Here is an 18,503-nt window from a genome sequence, read left to right on the forward strand (position 1 = left end):
ATAATGCTGACTTAAAACCAAGTTAAAAGAACACGCCTCATATAAAGCGTTCACCGTTCACATCCTAATCTTTATCCACATCTATATAATTAACTAAAAGTCATATTTCTATAAATTTATTTATCAATTTTTAAAAGCATGTTACGTCTCAGTTGGTATAATTATATCGAATGAGTAGTGGATTGGTAAAGATATATACCGGCCAACATATATAATGTAGTTTTCCATATATATTTATGGATAAGGTAAAGGTTTAGAAATCGGGTTATAGGATCTTTTAGCCGTTTAGATTATAAACCCTATCTTTTCCTTAAATTTAAAGATTTGTTAATTTGATCTACTAGGTGGATGCTTTTATCCAAATGACAAATCAAATCGAGTTGTTAATTGCATAACATAAAATCCTACGTGTCGCTCTCAGGTTGTTCCCCTTATTCTCTAGAGCCACCAGATTGCTTAATTTCTAAATAGAGGCTTCTCATGCATTTGACCCGAAATCGTGGGTATGGGTCTTACCAAACCCAGATAGTCTTTAAATGGGTTATAACATCTCATTTATTTGTGAAACTCTTTCATAAGCAAACAATAATTTTCGCGGGTCATGGATCTCACCAAATCCGGATAACCCTTAAACGGGTTATAGCATCTCATTTATTTGTGAAATAACTCCTTAATCATCAAAGAATAATTTTCACGGGTTATGGGTCTTACCAAACCCTAATAGCTCTTAAATGGGTTATAAGATCTTATTTATTGGTAAATACTTTCATCCTCAAACTCTAATTTAATTTATCTTTTTTACATGTTCTCTATTGCTAGTCTATCATCTTCATCGCCGGTTAACTTTCGATAATACCCCTTATCATCAACTACATCAACATCCCCTTTTTCATTTGATAAATATTTGTGGTCATGTTTGTTCATTTAAAAAAATCAACATGTTTGTGTATGTTTGTTCGTTAAAAATCTAAAAAACATACACATCTCAATTGAAAATACCCAAACACAAAAAATATAATAACAAACTAATATATATGTATTAAATTAAAACAAACTACGTTAAAAAAATAAAATAAATCATCATAAAATAGCAAAACGATTAAAAACAAAAACTAAATAAACTCCCGTAACACGAAAGAATCGAACTAGTTTGTAATATATACGTATCGATATATTTAATTAATTGTATAATATGATGCAATCTTGTAAATATTTATCCCAAATTATGTGGGATCCTTTGTATGGATATATATATTGATCCAGATATGTTTCAAATAACGAATTACGATAAAATACTATAAAGAATTATTTTATTAAAGGAAACAATATATATTGAAAGTATATCTATCGAAACACAGTGGGTTAGTCAACAGTTACGCCTATATATTCTCCGTCCTTTTATGTTTTTGCATACTCACCTCCAAACACATGATAATATGGAACAAGGAAAAGGAATACAAGTTGCGAAGATTAACAAGTATTCTTGTGCTTCTTCAATAGTTGCTTCCATGATCTCCATTATATTTGGTTACGGTACTTTCTCTCCCTCATATTATGTTTCTTCCTATAGATATACATGGGCACTTACACATACATAAACACATGCATACTAGGCCTGTAAATGAACACGGACCGGTCATGTCGTGTTCGTTCTTTTAACTTTAACCAAACACGAATATATAATCGAATAAGTTTCAATGTTCACGTTGATTCATTAAGGAAATGAACATGTTTATACATGTTCTTGTTCATTCATTTAGGACTAAAACAAAATGTAAACGAACATAACAGAACAAACATATACAAACATAAAAGAACATAATTGACCAAATAAAACAAAGTTTAACAATGGTTGTGGATTCGACTATTGTTTGGTTTTAAACTAAAAGTAGTGGGCTCAAAAAATGTACGTAGGTTTAATTGTTTGTTATTGGTATAAAATTTATTAGAAGTTTTCAATTGGAGTGCCACAATAGAAATGGTTTACATTCTTACATGGTTTAAACTAACGGGACCTTTCATTAAATATTATCGTTTTACTCCTCTCAAATAATATTTAATCGCTTTACCTAAGATCAACTCCTTATTTCGCCTTTAAGTTATTAATTCTAGTTCTTATATAAACAACAATGATATTTCTATGCATAAAATTAGTAACAAAATATGAAAAATTATTATATACATGGATTTCTAAATTGCAAACAGTAAGCAATTAAATAAACATCCATGTCATCTCTTGAAAGAAAAAAGGAAAATAATTGATAAAATATATAATCTATTCATTTGTAAACGCCCTGCTTGAGGTGCGCGCATATTATGTATATATGTGTAAACCCTTGGGTGGGCAAAAGTGAAATTGCACTAATTTTGGCGTTATTTTACTAATCTCGTGAAAATAACGTTAAAAGTGGCGGAAGGTTAATCAGGCATCATGTGTTGGCGTTGATAGCCGAAAGACGAGGGTACATGCACCAATCAGCCGGTATCACGATGATTGAGTGCTATGTGCTTTATGTCCAAGGCTTGATGCAAAACTACTATCGAGCCGGGGGTCTCACCAGAAGCAGCATCTCTATCCCTATGGGGTAGAGGTAAGGCTGTCTACATCTTACCCTCCTCAGACCCTAACATAGCTTTGCTATTGATGGGATATACTGAGTACGATGATGATGATGATGATGATGATGATGATGATGATGATGATGATTCATTTATAAATTAACTACAGTAGGTAAATAGTATGTTGTAACTTAAAAACAGGGGAGGCTCGGAGGGTGTGCGAGCTGCACTATTAGTCTTGGCATATAATTTTCGGGGGCATAAGATTTTTTATACAAATTATATATATATATATATATATATAAATAAGGTTATTTGCAATGGTTTAAGATAATTATATGCTTATAATGATTTATGCTTATAATTAATAAATAGGTCGATAAAAGTTTTATCTATATACATTAGCGAATAAAAAATTTTCTTTAAAGCCTATGGGCCTTTTATTTTGGTTCGGCCGAGGTATTTAAATTCTCATAGACGGCCCTGCTTAAAAATATCAAATAATAGAAAATAAAACCAAAAATCAAATTCATATAGGATTAGTTTTTTTTCCTTGAACATCTAACTATTATACCCACCCCAGGGTATCGAACCCATACCTCCAAATTTACATTAGTCCACACTAGCCACCAAATAAAATTAGTTAACAAAAATTATATCGAAAAGATTAATTGTATCCAAAATTCATATACAAAAAAAAAAGAAACAGAAAATAAATTAAGTGAACATCGATGTCATCCGTCCAAGAAGAAAGAAGAAAATAATTTATAAAATATAATCTATTTATTGGGTCATTAATTTTGGATTTTCTACGCACACCGTGTGTGTATTGAACACCGGCATATCCGTCTATAACTATCCATATTCCTATATAATTCATTTTTCTTTCTTTTTCTATTTTTTCTTCTAGTTCATTTCACTTGTAGATAAGTCTTGACAAACACATAGTATAATCTAAATGAGCCTCTTTTATGTTTATGTATCTTTCAATAGTGTTTAGCAAAACAAAAACAACTGAAGATAAATATAAGTTAAAGGACACAGCTTGTTTGTGATCGACTGATCGATCATTTAATTAAATGAATGAAAAATATGTTCATGTTTGTTCGCTTATTAATTAAATATACAAATACAAAATTTCGCGTCGAACATTTCATGAATATTTGGTTCGTTTATAGGTATGTGCGTGAACATATATAATTAAATCATACGTACATGCATACATACACATACACATATGCCTACATGATACATACGTAATTACATCAACACGTATACATAATACGTACACATGCAGAAACACACATACATCAGCTTGTAGCTGCTTGTTTGTTTTATACTTCTATGTGTTATATCTAACAATCGGTAAATAACATATTTATTTACAGAGACTGGTGTTACAAGCGGAGTGATTATATTTATCAAAGATGATCTTAAAATCAGTGATGTACAAATCCAAATCTTTGCCGGTATCATCAACTTTTGTGCCTTAATTGGCGCTCTAAGCGCGGGCAGAACTTCTGATCACATAGGTCGTCGGTACACCATATCTTTGGCCTCCACAATCTTCCTTTTGGGAACCTTATTAATGGGATTTGCCCCCTCCTATGCTGTCCTCTTAATCGGACGATGTGTGGCTGGGATTGGGGTCGGGTTTGCTCTCGTGATTGCCCCAGTTTACTCGGCCGAGATCGCTACCACCAACACCCGGGGGATCCTCGCTTCGTTACCCGAAATTGGCATCGGCTTAGGGATTTTATTAGGTTATATATCTAACTACTTTTTCTCAAAGTTACCCTCCCATATTTGTTAATGTTCTTGATGGCAACTATCCCATCACTAGGGTTAGCCTTCGGCATTCTTAGAATGCCAGAGTCCCCAAGGTGGCTCGTTATGCAGGGCCGCCTTAGGGACGCCAAACATGTTTTGGTAAAAGTGTCAAACACTAAAGAAGAAGCTCAATCCTGATTGCTGGACATCAAGCTAGCAGTCGGGATTGAGCCTGACCGTAATGACGATTTTGTCACAATCAAGCAAAACAAGCATGGTCAAGGCGTTTGGAAAGAATTACTACTGAGACCAACCCCACAGGTCCGGTGGGTCCTACTCGCGGCCATTGGAATTCATTTCTTCGAACACGCAACAGGGATCGAAGCCGTGGTCTTGTATAGCCCAAAGATTTTCAAGAAAGCCGGGGTGACAGGCAGAGACAAGCTTTTGTTAGCTACTATAGGAGTCGGGGTCACGAAACTTGTATTCATAACCGCATCCACTTTCTTGATTGAAAAGGCCGGAAGGCGAAAACTCCTATTAACAAGTGTTGGAGGGATGACTGTTGCCTTATTGGGATTAGGGTTTGCTTTGACCATCGTGCATGAGTCCCATGACCAAAGTGTAGCAGCATGGGCACTTTGGTTAAGTATAGCTACATGTTACATATATGTAATGTTCTTTTCAGTTGGGCTTGCACCAGTCACATGGGTTTATAGTTCTGAGATATTTCCCTTGAAGTTAAGGGCTCAAGGGGCTAGTATTGGGGTGGCTGTGAATAGGGTTACCAATGCAGCCGTGTCAATGACCTTTTTGTCCCTGATAAGTGCAATCACCATTGGAGGGGCGTTCTTCATGTTTGCAGGTATGTCTGCTTTGGCTTGGATCTTCTTTTACTTCTTCTTGCCTGAGACCAAAGGGAGGTCACTAGAAGAGATGGAACAGATTTTCACAAGGGTTAAAAAGTCAGGAAATAGTGATGTAGAGTTGCAGAGTGGAAACAAAGCTGGTACTGTTCAAGTGCCATTATCATGAAACTAAAGGACAAAGTTGTATTTTTCTATAATATTATTGTCATATATATATATATATATATCTGTCCTTTTATGTGTTAAATTTTAAGTGAAAGAGAGATCCAAGTAATAAATAACAATATATATATATATAAATCCAAATGCTTCCCTTTTCTAATTAGTGGCTGTTTAATCACTGTCTTGCTGTATCACATGTTGGTTCAGATATTTCAAGCTGTTTAATCCTTGCCATATATTGAATCACATACATAACATAGTGGGCTGGCTGGTTTAGATTTTCTTATGTGATAGGCTGATATCATATAAAAAAGATTTCAGTTTTTTCACGAAATAAACCATGGTTAGAAACCCGAGTTTGGTCAAATGATTCAAACTTCTTCGTGATCACCCAAGTGTATGCTCGAATATTTGCGGTGTGCAAACTCGGTTCGGTATGGTTATGGGTTGGTTTCGGTTAAGTTTGGTTACCTGTCCAATGTATTTTTTCAATTGTTTTCCTTTGTTATGGTTGAGAATGGTTCGGTTACGGTGACCCAAGCTCTAAGTTATTAAGTTTTGTAATTAAATACATCGGTTCCAAAATTGATATGTAGCTTTCATATATGGTTCCAAGATTGATATAGACACCTTTTATAAACTCATCAGAACCTATTGAAAAGAGGCAAGATAAGCCACCTTGGATGGATGATAGCTAGTCCACTATGGTTGCATTTCTTTTTCGAACATAGTTGACTGCATATTATATTATAGTGGAGGCTATTCTAGCCATTAATTGTTGATTTGGAAGTGATGGTTGCGTGCTTTACATGTATCGTTTCGGTTTGATTAACGTCGGTTATGACACCCTTAACCATAACCATAACCATAACCATAACCGACGTATCGGTTAATTAAAGAATCTTAACCATATCACACTACAACAAATCAGACCTATTGTCACAAATATTTCTATACTTCACCCAACATATGGTTGGTATAAATCTAAAATTTTTGTCCCGACTATGTGTGTCGTCGGAATAGCTTCGTCCCGAAACAAAACATAAAATTTTCCCAACTACATGTCGTCGGGAAAAATTTTAAAAAAACATCTTTTAAGAAAATGTTATATTCTTTAATAAAAAGATAAAAAAAATATTTTAAATAAAATATTTAAATCTTATCCCGACGACATGATGTCGGGATAGTAAAATGAATAAAATAATATTTAAAATCAATACCGACAAGATGTCGTCGGTATACATTAACGAATAAAATAATATTAAATTCTATTCCGACAACGTGTGGTCGGTATAAAGTAAGGAATATTATATAGGTATAAATATACCGACGACCTGTTGTCGGTATAGAGTTTAATATTATTTTATTCTATTATCTTTACCGACGACATGTTGTCAGTATAGAGTTTAAAATTAATTCTTTCAGCTGAATCCTGCTGTATTTTCTCGCTATTTTCCGGATTTCAACCTGTTTTTCAACTAATTTCAAAACACCAAAACCAAAATCCATAATACATAATTCATAAACTTAAATATTTTTCCTCTTTTGTTTTAAATTTATTAATAGGGTAGAACGACATCGTTTTTTCCACCGTATCCCAACGACATGTTGTCGGGATAGGACTCCCAAAAATAATAGCGGGAATATTTCATTAAGGCGGGTAACTTGAGTTATTTTCCCAACATTTTAATGACAGTTTATCCCGACGACAAATGTAATTAGTTTTTTTTTCTTTTATTTTTGGTTATATACGTTACGTACATTATACATACGTATATAGATGGTTACGGTTACACATAATATAATATAAGATATTTGGATGTAGGTTCTAACTTGTTAAAATTGACGTTTTTGAAAGCATGATAATATTTGTTGCTAGCTTAATAAATTTATAATGTTACAATTTCAAATAAACTTTTGCTTTGAAGGTTGTAAATCTTGCATTACATGTTGTTTCTCTATAGTGGGACACGTGTGTTTTAACTTTCCACGCGTCTCCTTTGTTCTCCTCTTCTACTTCCACTTGCTCATCAAGAGCCACTCTCTCTCTCTTAAAACTTTTGTTGACACACCCCACTCATCTGTCACTTGGAGAAACCCTATCATCTTCCACCGCCTCTCGCCACCACCGTGATGTTTCTTTTCCATTGTATTCACTACCCGTTGTCTTCCTTGCCATCATCATTGTTGCCGAGTTCGATTTCCGGACTCTTGGTGGCGGTGGTGTGGTGTCGGAGGACGGTGGCGATGGTTACGGCAGTTGGGGTTATGGAAGACTGTTGCCATGGTGGTTGTTAATGTATAACAAAGATAGGTGTGCTTCCACTTCTCTTTTTGATTTGCAATTGAAATCCTTTGGCCACCATGTTATCTTGCTCTGTCCAACCCGCGACAGCGGTTTCTTGTCTTTCGCCAAGAAACTACCATTTCAAGTCGTCTAGGCAGCGACTTGAGTTGAATGACCTAATTTTTAATGTTTCTTTCGCAGAGCAGGTACGTTTCAGAGAAGCAATGACGCCAAATTGAATAGAAAGTTTCTGGATTGACCTGATTTTGAACTTATATTAGGGTTATCACAAGTTACGCCTTGAGTTGATTAATACGTAATGGTTACTTTTCATGTTCACTTTGTGTTCGAGTCACAAAATCTTACTTCCGTGTTGCTTAAATTTACAATTTTGTTTTGCCTTTAGCAGGTCTGAAATGCGGCTATGGATTGATTGGTTTCTTTTTCGGTAATGATTTTAGTGTTTTTCAATTGCTTTCAATTTGGGTTTTTTGTGTTAGATGGTGTTTGTGGTGTTTGATATTATAAGTTCAGAAAAGTCTACCTAACACCAACTCATTTATGTTCCATTTTGTTTAACAGGAGCAACAATGCTCGGCTCGAGTTAATTTAACATTTGACGTTGTTAAAGAAATGGTAAGGCATTTTTTCTCAATTCTTGTTGAGTTTTTTTAACAAGTCAACCAACAAAGACTTTTTTAATCTGCTATTGATGAAATTGATAATAATGATAAGGTGTTCTATGTGATGGGATATGCAAGGGGCAGTGTGTGGAAGGCCGATGATAGCTGGTTTTCGGATACTTCTATAGCACCGACAATAAAACGGAAAAGGTTGGTTTAATATTCAATTGTATCCTATTAATTTGACATTGGCTTTACAAATGTGAAATTAGTGTTTGTTTGAAACTTTTACTATTTAACATATGGCTTTACAGATGTGAAAACTTTGATATGACATGGAAAACTTTGTATGCATCAAGATGATGTTGGAATTACGTATGCCCGAGACACATACTTAAACTAATGTGGCTAACTGTGTTTGATCCAAGTCGGGTCATACCCAATAACAAGCTAGACAACACCAAATGTATTCTTTAATGATTTGATCACTTAAACGAATACCGAACACTACGTGTTTAGAAAATTGGTTTTCTAAACAAACACACTTGAGGATTTAAATAAATTATCTGGATAATTTGTTTATATAAATTAATTATTTAATTGGTTAAGTAATTATGTAAATGCATGTACATTTTATAAAGTTAAGTTTTATAAAATGAATGGAGATGGTTTTAAAATGGTTAAAACAAAACACAAAAAAAAAAAAAAAAAAAAAATATCAAAACCGGCCACCCCATGTGGGTGGAGGGTTTGGTCCCATCCAATCTTTTGTCCTTTTGTGTTGACCACCTCTTATTTATCTCCATTCACATTACATGCATTCTTGGTCTTGTCCCTTTTGTATTCTCAAGTAATTTTGAAGTTTTCCATACTCTCTTTTCTCTCTCAAAACTCACGGCCACATTGGCCTCAAATTGGGAGTTTTGTGAGCTTCAAATTGGTGTTCAAATCCTAGCAACTAGTTGGTGTTGTTGCTCAAAGCTTGGGGTATACAAAGCTTGAGGGTTTCTCTTTGCAACCTTGCCATTTGAAGACATCATCATCTTCATCCACATACATCTTCTTCTAAAGGTATAAGAAGGTACCATTTACATTTTGTAAGCATATTGTTCTTGTAATATTGATCCTTGTTCTTTGGGTTTTAGTTTTAACATAATGGTATGTTCATAACAAGTTATAAAATCTAAGCTTCCGTTGCGTTTTCTAGTTAAATATGGTTAACTTGACTTTGATAAACTTGTATAAAACCCAATAAATGGCATCAAGAGCCGGTTACAAGGACTTATGCTTCTTACATGTTCATAGATTTCGGGTTTTTCATGGGTGAAAAAGGGGTCCGAAATTTTGGTGGATTTTACCCCTCATGGTTTTGTAAGATCTTGACATGCATGAAAAGATCTTAGGAAACCATTAATAACATTTGGATGTTGAAAATAAAAAAAAATAATAATAATAATTTGGGCCGTAGCCTCTTGGGGGGGGGGGGGCCGATTTTATTTGGTGATTTTGGGCATTGGTTGCTTAGGTTGCATGCTTAGAACATTTGGTATGTTTGATTGTGTCATAACCGAAACCTAGACCTTGGATGTGTTGATTGTTGTTTGTGTATGTTGATTATGTTTATTATTCAATATGGTTGTAATAATTCATTATCTTAGGCTTGTGTAATTTATTTATTCATAAGTTGGTTTGTAATAAATAGATTAGTTGCATTTTCTTTTTTTTTAGAAAAATATGTATTAGGATACATTTTGTAAAAATTGAAGATGCAAGAATTGGTGGATTTGGGCCTTGGACCGAAATTTTGGGCTTGTTGGGCCTCACCGGCCCATCATGGGATTCAAGCCCATTAGGCCCATAAATTTCACTCTTGGGCCCAAGAAGACTTTTGGGAGTTTGGAGCCCATTAACAAGCCCAACAAGAACACAACAACTTGGAAAGGATACTTGAAGCATTTGGATGCAAGATCAAGTGGGAGTCAACATTCCATCCTTGTGTCATGTTTTGTCCCTTAGGTGTGACTTATGACCTATACTTGTTTCGGCTAACAAGTATGGTCAAACTTAGCGGTTCTCGGTTATGACTATATTTTGCAAGTGTTTGCTTGGTTGTTTGTTTTACTTATTGTAATGTGTGGTTGATAGATATTAGGATATCCAAACCGTCACATAGGAACGACAACAAGCATAAAACGGGTTCTAATATATATTTGGTAATATCGCGTTAATTAGTTTAATTAAATGGGTTTATTAAAACTAAGCGATTACTCACATATAATAAAATTGGTTTTATTATAACTAGAACCTTGAAAATTGGTTTTCAAAATCGCCATATTTCTAAATGCATGTTAGGATATGGCATAATGTTTTTCAAACTAGAATATTGGAAAACTTAAAAATCCCTTTTTCATAATTACCAAGGAAACAAGTCTAACACCATCCTTTTGTATGACACTTAACGTATTAGGGAACTTTAAATGGGATAAAGGTCACCTAACCATTTTGAGCAAACTAATATACTTAGGGTAATATTAACATATTTGTGGGATAAAGGTCACCTAACCACTTGTATGTTAATCTTACATGTTTATACAAGTAGGACGACTTGAATTGGAAACCATGTGATAAAGGTCACCTAAGCATGGGGATCCAATGGTGTTGATGGGATAAACATGCCAACACGAAATAAGGATTTCGAATGGTCCCATACCTCTAGAAGTTGCAAAGGGTTGCAATTGTCAAGGTTGACTACCTTGTTAAATCAAATAACGGGATAAAGGTCACCTAACCGAAATTTGATTTATCGTTGGATTCTAGAATTTAATTATTATTTTAAAATTTGGAATAAAAGGGTATTAATAATTAAATTGTTTATAATACTAAAATAGAACTTTGTTAAATTTTGTAGATGGCCGCTAACAATGCAAACACCTCTACCCATAACACCCGTAACCTATCCTTAAGAACCATCCTTGAAAAGGATCGTCTAAACCATAATAACTTTATGGATTGGTATCGCAACTTGAGAATAGTTCTCAAACAAGAAGAGATATCATATGTCTTAGACGATCCCATTCCCGATGAGCCTAACGTGGAAGATGAGGAGGCGTATAACGATTGGGTCAAGTACACCAAAGATTCGGTGCAAGCCTCTTGCCTCATGTTGGGGACTATGATTCCCGAAATCCAAAAGGATTTCGAGCATCATGGGGCATACGACATGATAACTCAATTGAAGGAAATGTTCCTTCAACAAGCTAGAGCGGAACGTTTCGAAACGGTTCGAGCGTTTCATGCATGTCGTATGGAGGAAACCCAAAGCGTCTCATCTTATGTCCTAAAGATGAAAAGCTACATTGAAAAGCTTCGTAGGTTAAATTGTCCCGTCTCTAATGAGTTGGCTACGGATTTGATCCTCAACTCTTTGACCAAAAGGTTTGAAACTTTTGTCATGAACTATAACATGAATGGGTGGGACAAAAGCATTGGTGAGCTTCACGCAATGCTAAGAACGGCCGAAGCGGGAATGGGTAAAAGGGTTTTACCCGTTCTAACAATCAATGAAGGAAAAAGGGGACATAACTCCAACCCCAAAGCAAGTGTTGCTAAGGGCAAGGGCCACGTCCAAGGAAAGGGAAAGAGGAAAGCCATCACGCCCACCAAACCGAAGGAAAAGAAGCAAAAGGTTGCGGCGCAAGATCCATGCTTTGAGTGTGGAGAGATAGGTCATTGGAAAAGGAATTGTCCGACCTATCTCAATGCGTTAAAAGATAAGAGGGATGCGGGGCATACCTCAGGTATTATCTTTACTATACATATTGAACTAAATGTTATTTCTTCAAATACATGGGTACTTGATACCGGATGTGGAACTCACATTTGCAATTTGTTGCAGGGGTTCAAAAGAAGTAAACAACTCAACAAAGGGGACATTAGTCTCTTTATGGGCAATGGAGCAAGAGTTGAAGTCCAAGCCCAAGGAGACTACTTGTTAAAGCTTCCAAGTGGTTTGGAAGTAATTTTGAAGAATGTTTTGTATGCTCCTAAGTTAAGGAGAAACATTATTTCCGTGTCCCTTTTAAAACAATGTGGCTTTGATCTTAAATTTATAAATTGTGATATTCATGTTTTGATGAATGGCATGTTTTATTTTAAAGCTGTACCCATGAATGGTATATATGAAATAGATCAAAGTGGTATGTCACATAGTAGTTCAATGTACAATGTCAACACCAAGAAACTCAAGAAGGACTTGGGTGATTCCTATCTTTGGCATTGTCGCCTTGGACATATAAGTAAGAATCGCATGCAAACTCTTCGCAAGAGTGGTATTCTAGAAACAAATGAGTATGATTCATTTGATGTATGTGAATCTTGTTTACAAGGCAAAATGACAAAGCAACCCTTTAATAAAACTTTTGAAAGGTCAAAAGAATTATTGGGTATCATACATTCGGATGTATGTGGTCCTTTTAGACCAATGACTAGGAATGGTGAAAGATACTTCATTACCTTTATTGATGATTATAGTCGATATGGTTATGTGTACTTAATGAAACACAAAGATGAAGCTTTTGAAATGTTCAAAGACTTCAAAACTGAAGTAGAAAGACAACTCAAGACCACAATCAAAGTACTTCGTAGTGATAGAGGAGGTGAATACCTAAGTGGTGTATTTCAAGATCATCTTAAGAGTTGTGGAATTATTTCACAACTTACTCCACCTGGAACACCACAACATAATGGTGTGTCTGAAAGGAGAAATCGTACCCTATTAGATATGGTTCGATCGATGATGGCTAGAAGCACTTTACCTCTATCATTTTGGGGCTATGCTTTACTTTCCGCTGTTCGCATATTGAATATGGCTCCAACCAAGAAAGTGGAGAAGACACCTTTTGAAGTATGGCATGGAAAGGCTCCATCGCTATCATTCTTAAAAGTTTGGGGTTGTGAAGCTTATGTAAAGCAATACACCCCAAACAAATTAGAAGTCCGATCCACTAAGTGTATCTTTATAGGTTATCCTAAAGATGATTTAGGATATTACTTTTACGATCCTAGTGAGCAAAATGTTATTATTGCTCGAAAGGGTAAGTTCTTGGAAACTAAGTTCCTTGAGGAAGGAACTAATAGTAGAACAGTGAAATTTGATGAGGATCAAGAATCACAAGATGATACACAATTGGTTGATACTAGCACTCAACAAGAGGTTGTTGAAAGTGATCAAGTGGTTGATCAAAACACACAAAACGTTCGCAGATCTGGTAGAATTAGCAATCCACCTGAAAAATATGGATTTTTTGTAGAAGGTTGCTACGTGGTAGATTCGGATGAACCAACCACATACCGTGATGCAATGTCCAAGAATGATTGTGACAAATGGCTTGAAGCCATGAACGTTGAGATGCAATCCATGTATGACAACCAAGTTTGGGAATTGGTTGAACCACCACTCAACTCCAAAGCTGTTGGAAGTAAGTGGGTTTTCAAAAGGAAAACTGATATGCATGGAAACTTGGATACTTATAAAGCAAGACTTGTAGCTAAAGGTTTCACTCAAACTCAAGGGGTTGATTATGATGAAACTTTTTCGCCTGTGGCAATGCTAAAGTCTATTAGGATATTATTTGCCATAGCTGCACATTATGATTATGAAATCTGGCAAATGGATGTCAAGACCGCTTTCCTAAATGGATATCTTGAGGAAGATGTCTATATGGTTCAGCCTGAAGGTTTTGTCGATCCAAAACATCCTAATAAAGTATGCAAGTTAAAGAAATCAATCTATGGATTGAAACAAGCATCTAGAACTTGGAATCATCGTTTTGATGAAGAAATCAAAAGTTTTGGGTTCATCAAAAACGCTGATGAGGCTTGTGTGTATAAAAAGGCTAGTGGGAGTATAATTACATTCTTAGTATTGTATGTCGATGACATTCTACTATTTGGAAATGACATTCCAACCATGGAAAGCGTTAAGGCTTGGCTTGGAAGTAGATTTTCCATCAAGGATCTAGGTGAAGCTGCCTATATTTTGGGAATAAAGATCTATAGGGATAGGTCAAGGCGCTTGATAGGTTTGAACCAAAGTACATACATTGATAAGATCTTGAAAAGGTTCAAGATGGAAAACTCCAAGAAAGGTTTTGTACCTATTCAAAGAGGGACCATATTGAGTTCAGCTCAATGTCCAAGCTCAAAGGGTGAGCAAGAGACGATGAAACAAATCCCATATGCTTCTGCTATAGGATCCATCATGTATGCGATGATATGTACTAGACCGGATGTGTCATGCGCTTTGAGCATGACAAGCAGATACCAACAGAATCCAGGAAACAGTCATTGGATGGCTGTTAAGAGCATATTGAAATACCTTAGGAGAACTAAGGATATGTTTCTGATATATGGATCTGGTGAGGAGGAACTCGCTATAAAAGGTTACACGGATGCGAGCTTCCAAACTGATCGAGATGATTCTCGATCACAGTCTGGGTATGTGTTCACACTTAATGGAGGAGCTGTCTCTTGGAAGAGCTCAAAACAGGAAGTGGTAGCATTGTCCACTACAGAATCAGAATACATCGCCGCTTCATTGGCAGCTCAGGAAGCTGCATGGTTGAAGAAATTCATTACTGATCTAGGGGTGGTCTCTTCCATTCAAGACCCTCTAGAAATCTTTTGTGACAACGAGGGTGCGATTGCACAAATCAAGGAACCTCGTTCGCACCAAAAGACTAGACACATAGAGCGGAGATTCAACTACATAAGGGATGAAGTTGAAAAGGGAAAGATATGTATTCGCAAAGTTGGAACTGATCAAAATCTTGCGGATCCATTCACGAAGCTCCTAGAAAGACCGAAACATGAGCGTCATGCGAGTGGCTTAGGACTTCGATATTCTAGTAATTGGATTTGATCTATTTTGTATTTACGTTTAAAAGACTTTTGTAATTTAACTCTTTTATATGATTATGGAATCTTGAGTTAAATTCTAATTTTGCATGTTTAATCCATGAATAAGTTATCTTATTCTAAAAGTCCGTAGTCGATCACATTTGTGGGAACAAATATGAAGCAAGACTATTATGAACTAGGATTGGTGGATATTCATAAGGAATGAATATGGAGCATAGGTTTGCTGCCAAAGTTCATAGATATTTGTGGGATACAAATATTGGACTGACCCGCTCTCAATATTACTACATGGAGTCGATTGACTTGATCATTAGTAATCTTGAGTAAAGGAGAATTTCATATTATCCTTAGACCTGAGATGTATATTGGGTCTTGATTTTCACCGAGTATTACACTTTGACTCTCCCCTTCGCTATTCGTAAAAGATGGTACATAAGGATGAGCTCGGGTGGAGTATAAAGTGATAGTGAGAGGCGTATACAGTCAAGACGGAATTTGTTCCTCTTATGTGTTGAGAGTTTAGATGTCTAAGGCCTGATAAAGTTGAATTGTAAAGAGAATGATCACCTATGTCTCTTAGATCCAACATGACATCTAGTAACAAAGGGATATAATGATAGATTCACCTAAATCATATCAAGTAAGGGACTTGAAGGGATGATGTTATTGAATGGCACTTCGTCAAACACATTAGGGGTGGTGAACTGTTGTTAGGCGGTATTCACCACTTGCATTAATTTTCTATGTATCTCGTGCAAGTGGGAGATTGTTGGAATTACGTATGCCCGAGACACATACTTAAACTAATGTGGCTAACTGTGTTTGATCCAAGTCGGGTCATACCCAATAACAAGCTAGACAACACCAAATGTATTCTTTAATGATTTGATCACTTAAACGAATACCGAACACTACGTGTTTAGAAAATTGGTTTTCTAAACAAACACACTTGAGGATTTAAATAAATTATCTGGATAATTTGTTTATATAAATTAATTATTTAATTGGTTAAGTAATTATGTAAATGCATGTACATTTTATAAAGTTAAGTTTTATAAAATGAATGGAGATGGTTTTAAAATGGTTAAAACAAAACACAAAAAAAAAAAAAAAAAAAAAATATCAAAACCGGCCACCCCATGTGGGTGGAGGGTTTGGTCCCATCCAATCTTTTGTCCTTTTGTGTTGACCACCTCTTATTTATCTCCATTCACATTACATGCATTCTTGGTCTTGTCCCTTTTGTATTCTCAAGTAATTTTGAAGTTTTCCATACTCTCTTTTCTCTCTCAAAACTCACGGCCACATTGGCCTCAAATTGGGAGTTTTGTGAGCTTCAAATTGGTGTTCAAATCCTAGCAACTAGTTGGTGTTGTTGCTCAAAGCTTGGGGTATACAAAGCTTGAGGGTTTCTCTTTGCAACCTTGCCATTTGAAGACATCATCATCTTCATCCACATACATCTTCTTCTAAAGGTATAAGAAGGTACCATTTACATTTTGTAAGCATATTGTTCTTGTAATATTGATCCTTGTTCTTTGGGTTTTAGTTTTAACATAATGGTATGTTCATAACAAGTTATAAAATCTAAGCTTCCGTTGCGTTTTCTAGTTAAATATGGTTAACTTGACTTTGATAAACTTGTATAAAACCCAATAGATGAGTCACCCACAACTGTCACAAACATTTTAGAAATAAACTTATTATGTGTTTCATATTCAATTTTATCCTATTAATTTGGCATTTTAACATTTGACTTGATGCTACGCAGAGATGGGTTCAGTTACTTTGTTGGTTTTCTTTGCAAAGTTGATATTCCAGGTAATTTCTGCCACCAATTCACATTGACTTAAGATTCTTTATATTCTTGATTGTAAATTTTTTGTAATCATAAGTGGCAGCTTAATTTGTTGTTAACAATTGCAGAAATATGTACTTATACAAGGGCTTGATGTAGCTTCATTTGTAAAGGTAATTTCATTTCGTTTATGTAGTATATAATTGAATTCCCTTACCTTTTACTTTCTGAACTAATCACCACTTCAAGTAGGATATTACACAATTATAAAATCATTTTTAATTGATAATGGTCAGATTGGTAACCTTTGGAAGGTTAGATAGTGGCAAATGGGGTCTCAACTCTCAAGTATTATTCCTCCCTTACAAAAGAAGTAAACTTTTCGATATGGTGGTTTTAAAGTACTGTGTTGAGGGAGAAGATAGGACATTGGGAGAGAGAGAGGACGAGACATGACACAGACAGAAAATGAGTGGTAGCGGCTTCGGTGGGCTGGTCGTGTGATGGTAGAGGTGGTACGATGGGCGCGTCGTCAAATGATAGGATTCATGGTTGATGGTGATGAAGCATATAAGGGGTATCGTTTTTGTATATGAAGTCTCGAATGTTATAATGAAGGTTAATCAACAACCAATTTCTTGGTGACGTTTGGACATCATTAGTTTCTTCATAAACGGTTACGGTTTTACACCAAATGCGGCGGGTCAAATAACTAGTTTAAAATAATCATATGTTGGTTCCTAACTAGAGTTTTCTACAAAATGTATATTTTATTGTTGTGTAGTTCTAATACGTTAAAATGTCATAAATACATTGTGTTCATATAATTTAATATATATAAAATTATACGAACCAACAGAAAAATAAGATATGAAGAATTATGATCATAACCATAGAATAATTATTTTATATTCGAAACTAAAAATTATTTATTTTACATTCAACTGCACTTTGTGCATATACTTCTAATTGCTTTTAGATGTATATACTTTACCAAAATTTTCTTTTAATCTAAGATCACGTGTAGTGGATGAAGCCTCTATAGAGGCCTTATACGTCATGCGACGTCACGTCATCATGGAAACTTTATAGTAAAAATGGGTGTAGTGAATTAACAAAGTTCGACTCCCAATAATAATGGCGGGCATATTTCATTAAGACGGGTAACTTGAGTTATTTTCCTATCATTTCAAGGGTGTATATGTATGTATGTAACCATCTCTATGTATGTATGTATGTATGTATGTAACCATCTCTATGTATGTATGTATGTATGTATGTATGTATGTAACCATCTCTATGTATGTATTGTGTGTGTGTGTATGTATGTATGTATGTCATCGGGATTGGGTATTTAATTTTTTATTATTTGTTTCTAATTTAAGATGAATGTAAAGAAAGGACAAAATAAAATATAAACACTCTATCCGACCACATGTCGTCGGGATTGGCTAGTTAATTTTTTTTATTATTTGTTTCTAATTTAAGTTGATTTTAAAGAAAAAAAATAATATATT

The 18,503-nt window shown here is 35.1% G+C and overlaps 1 pseudogene across 1 annotated transcript; it reads left to right on the forward strand.

Moving 5' to 3' along the window:
• The first annotated feature begins 1,367 nt into the window (after positions 1-1,367).
• LOC143624507 (putative polyol transporter 6) lies at positions 1,368-5,455 on the forward strand (annotated as a pseudogene). The gene is made up of 2 exons (XR_013152126.1): positions 1,368-1,533; positions 3,948-5,455. The product of XR_013152126.1 is annotated as a putative polyol transporter 6 (transcript).
• Positions 5,456-18,503: the final 13,048 nt, after the last annotated feature.

Source organism: Bidens hawaiensis, unplaced genomic scaffold (genome assembly GCF_021521415.1).
Source record: "Bidens hawaiensis isolate Kalapana, Puna unplaced genomic scaffold, B.hawaiensis_p1.1 tig00003822_1, whole genome shotgun sequence".
Lineage (NCBI taxonomy): Eukaryota > Viridiplantae > Streptophyta > Magnoliopsida > Asterales > Asteraceae > Bidens > Bidens hawaiensis.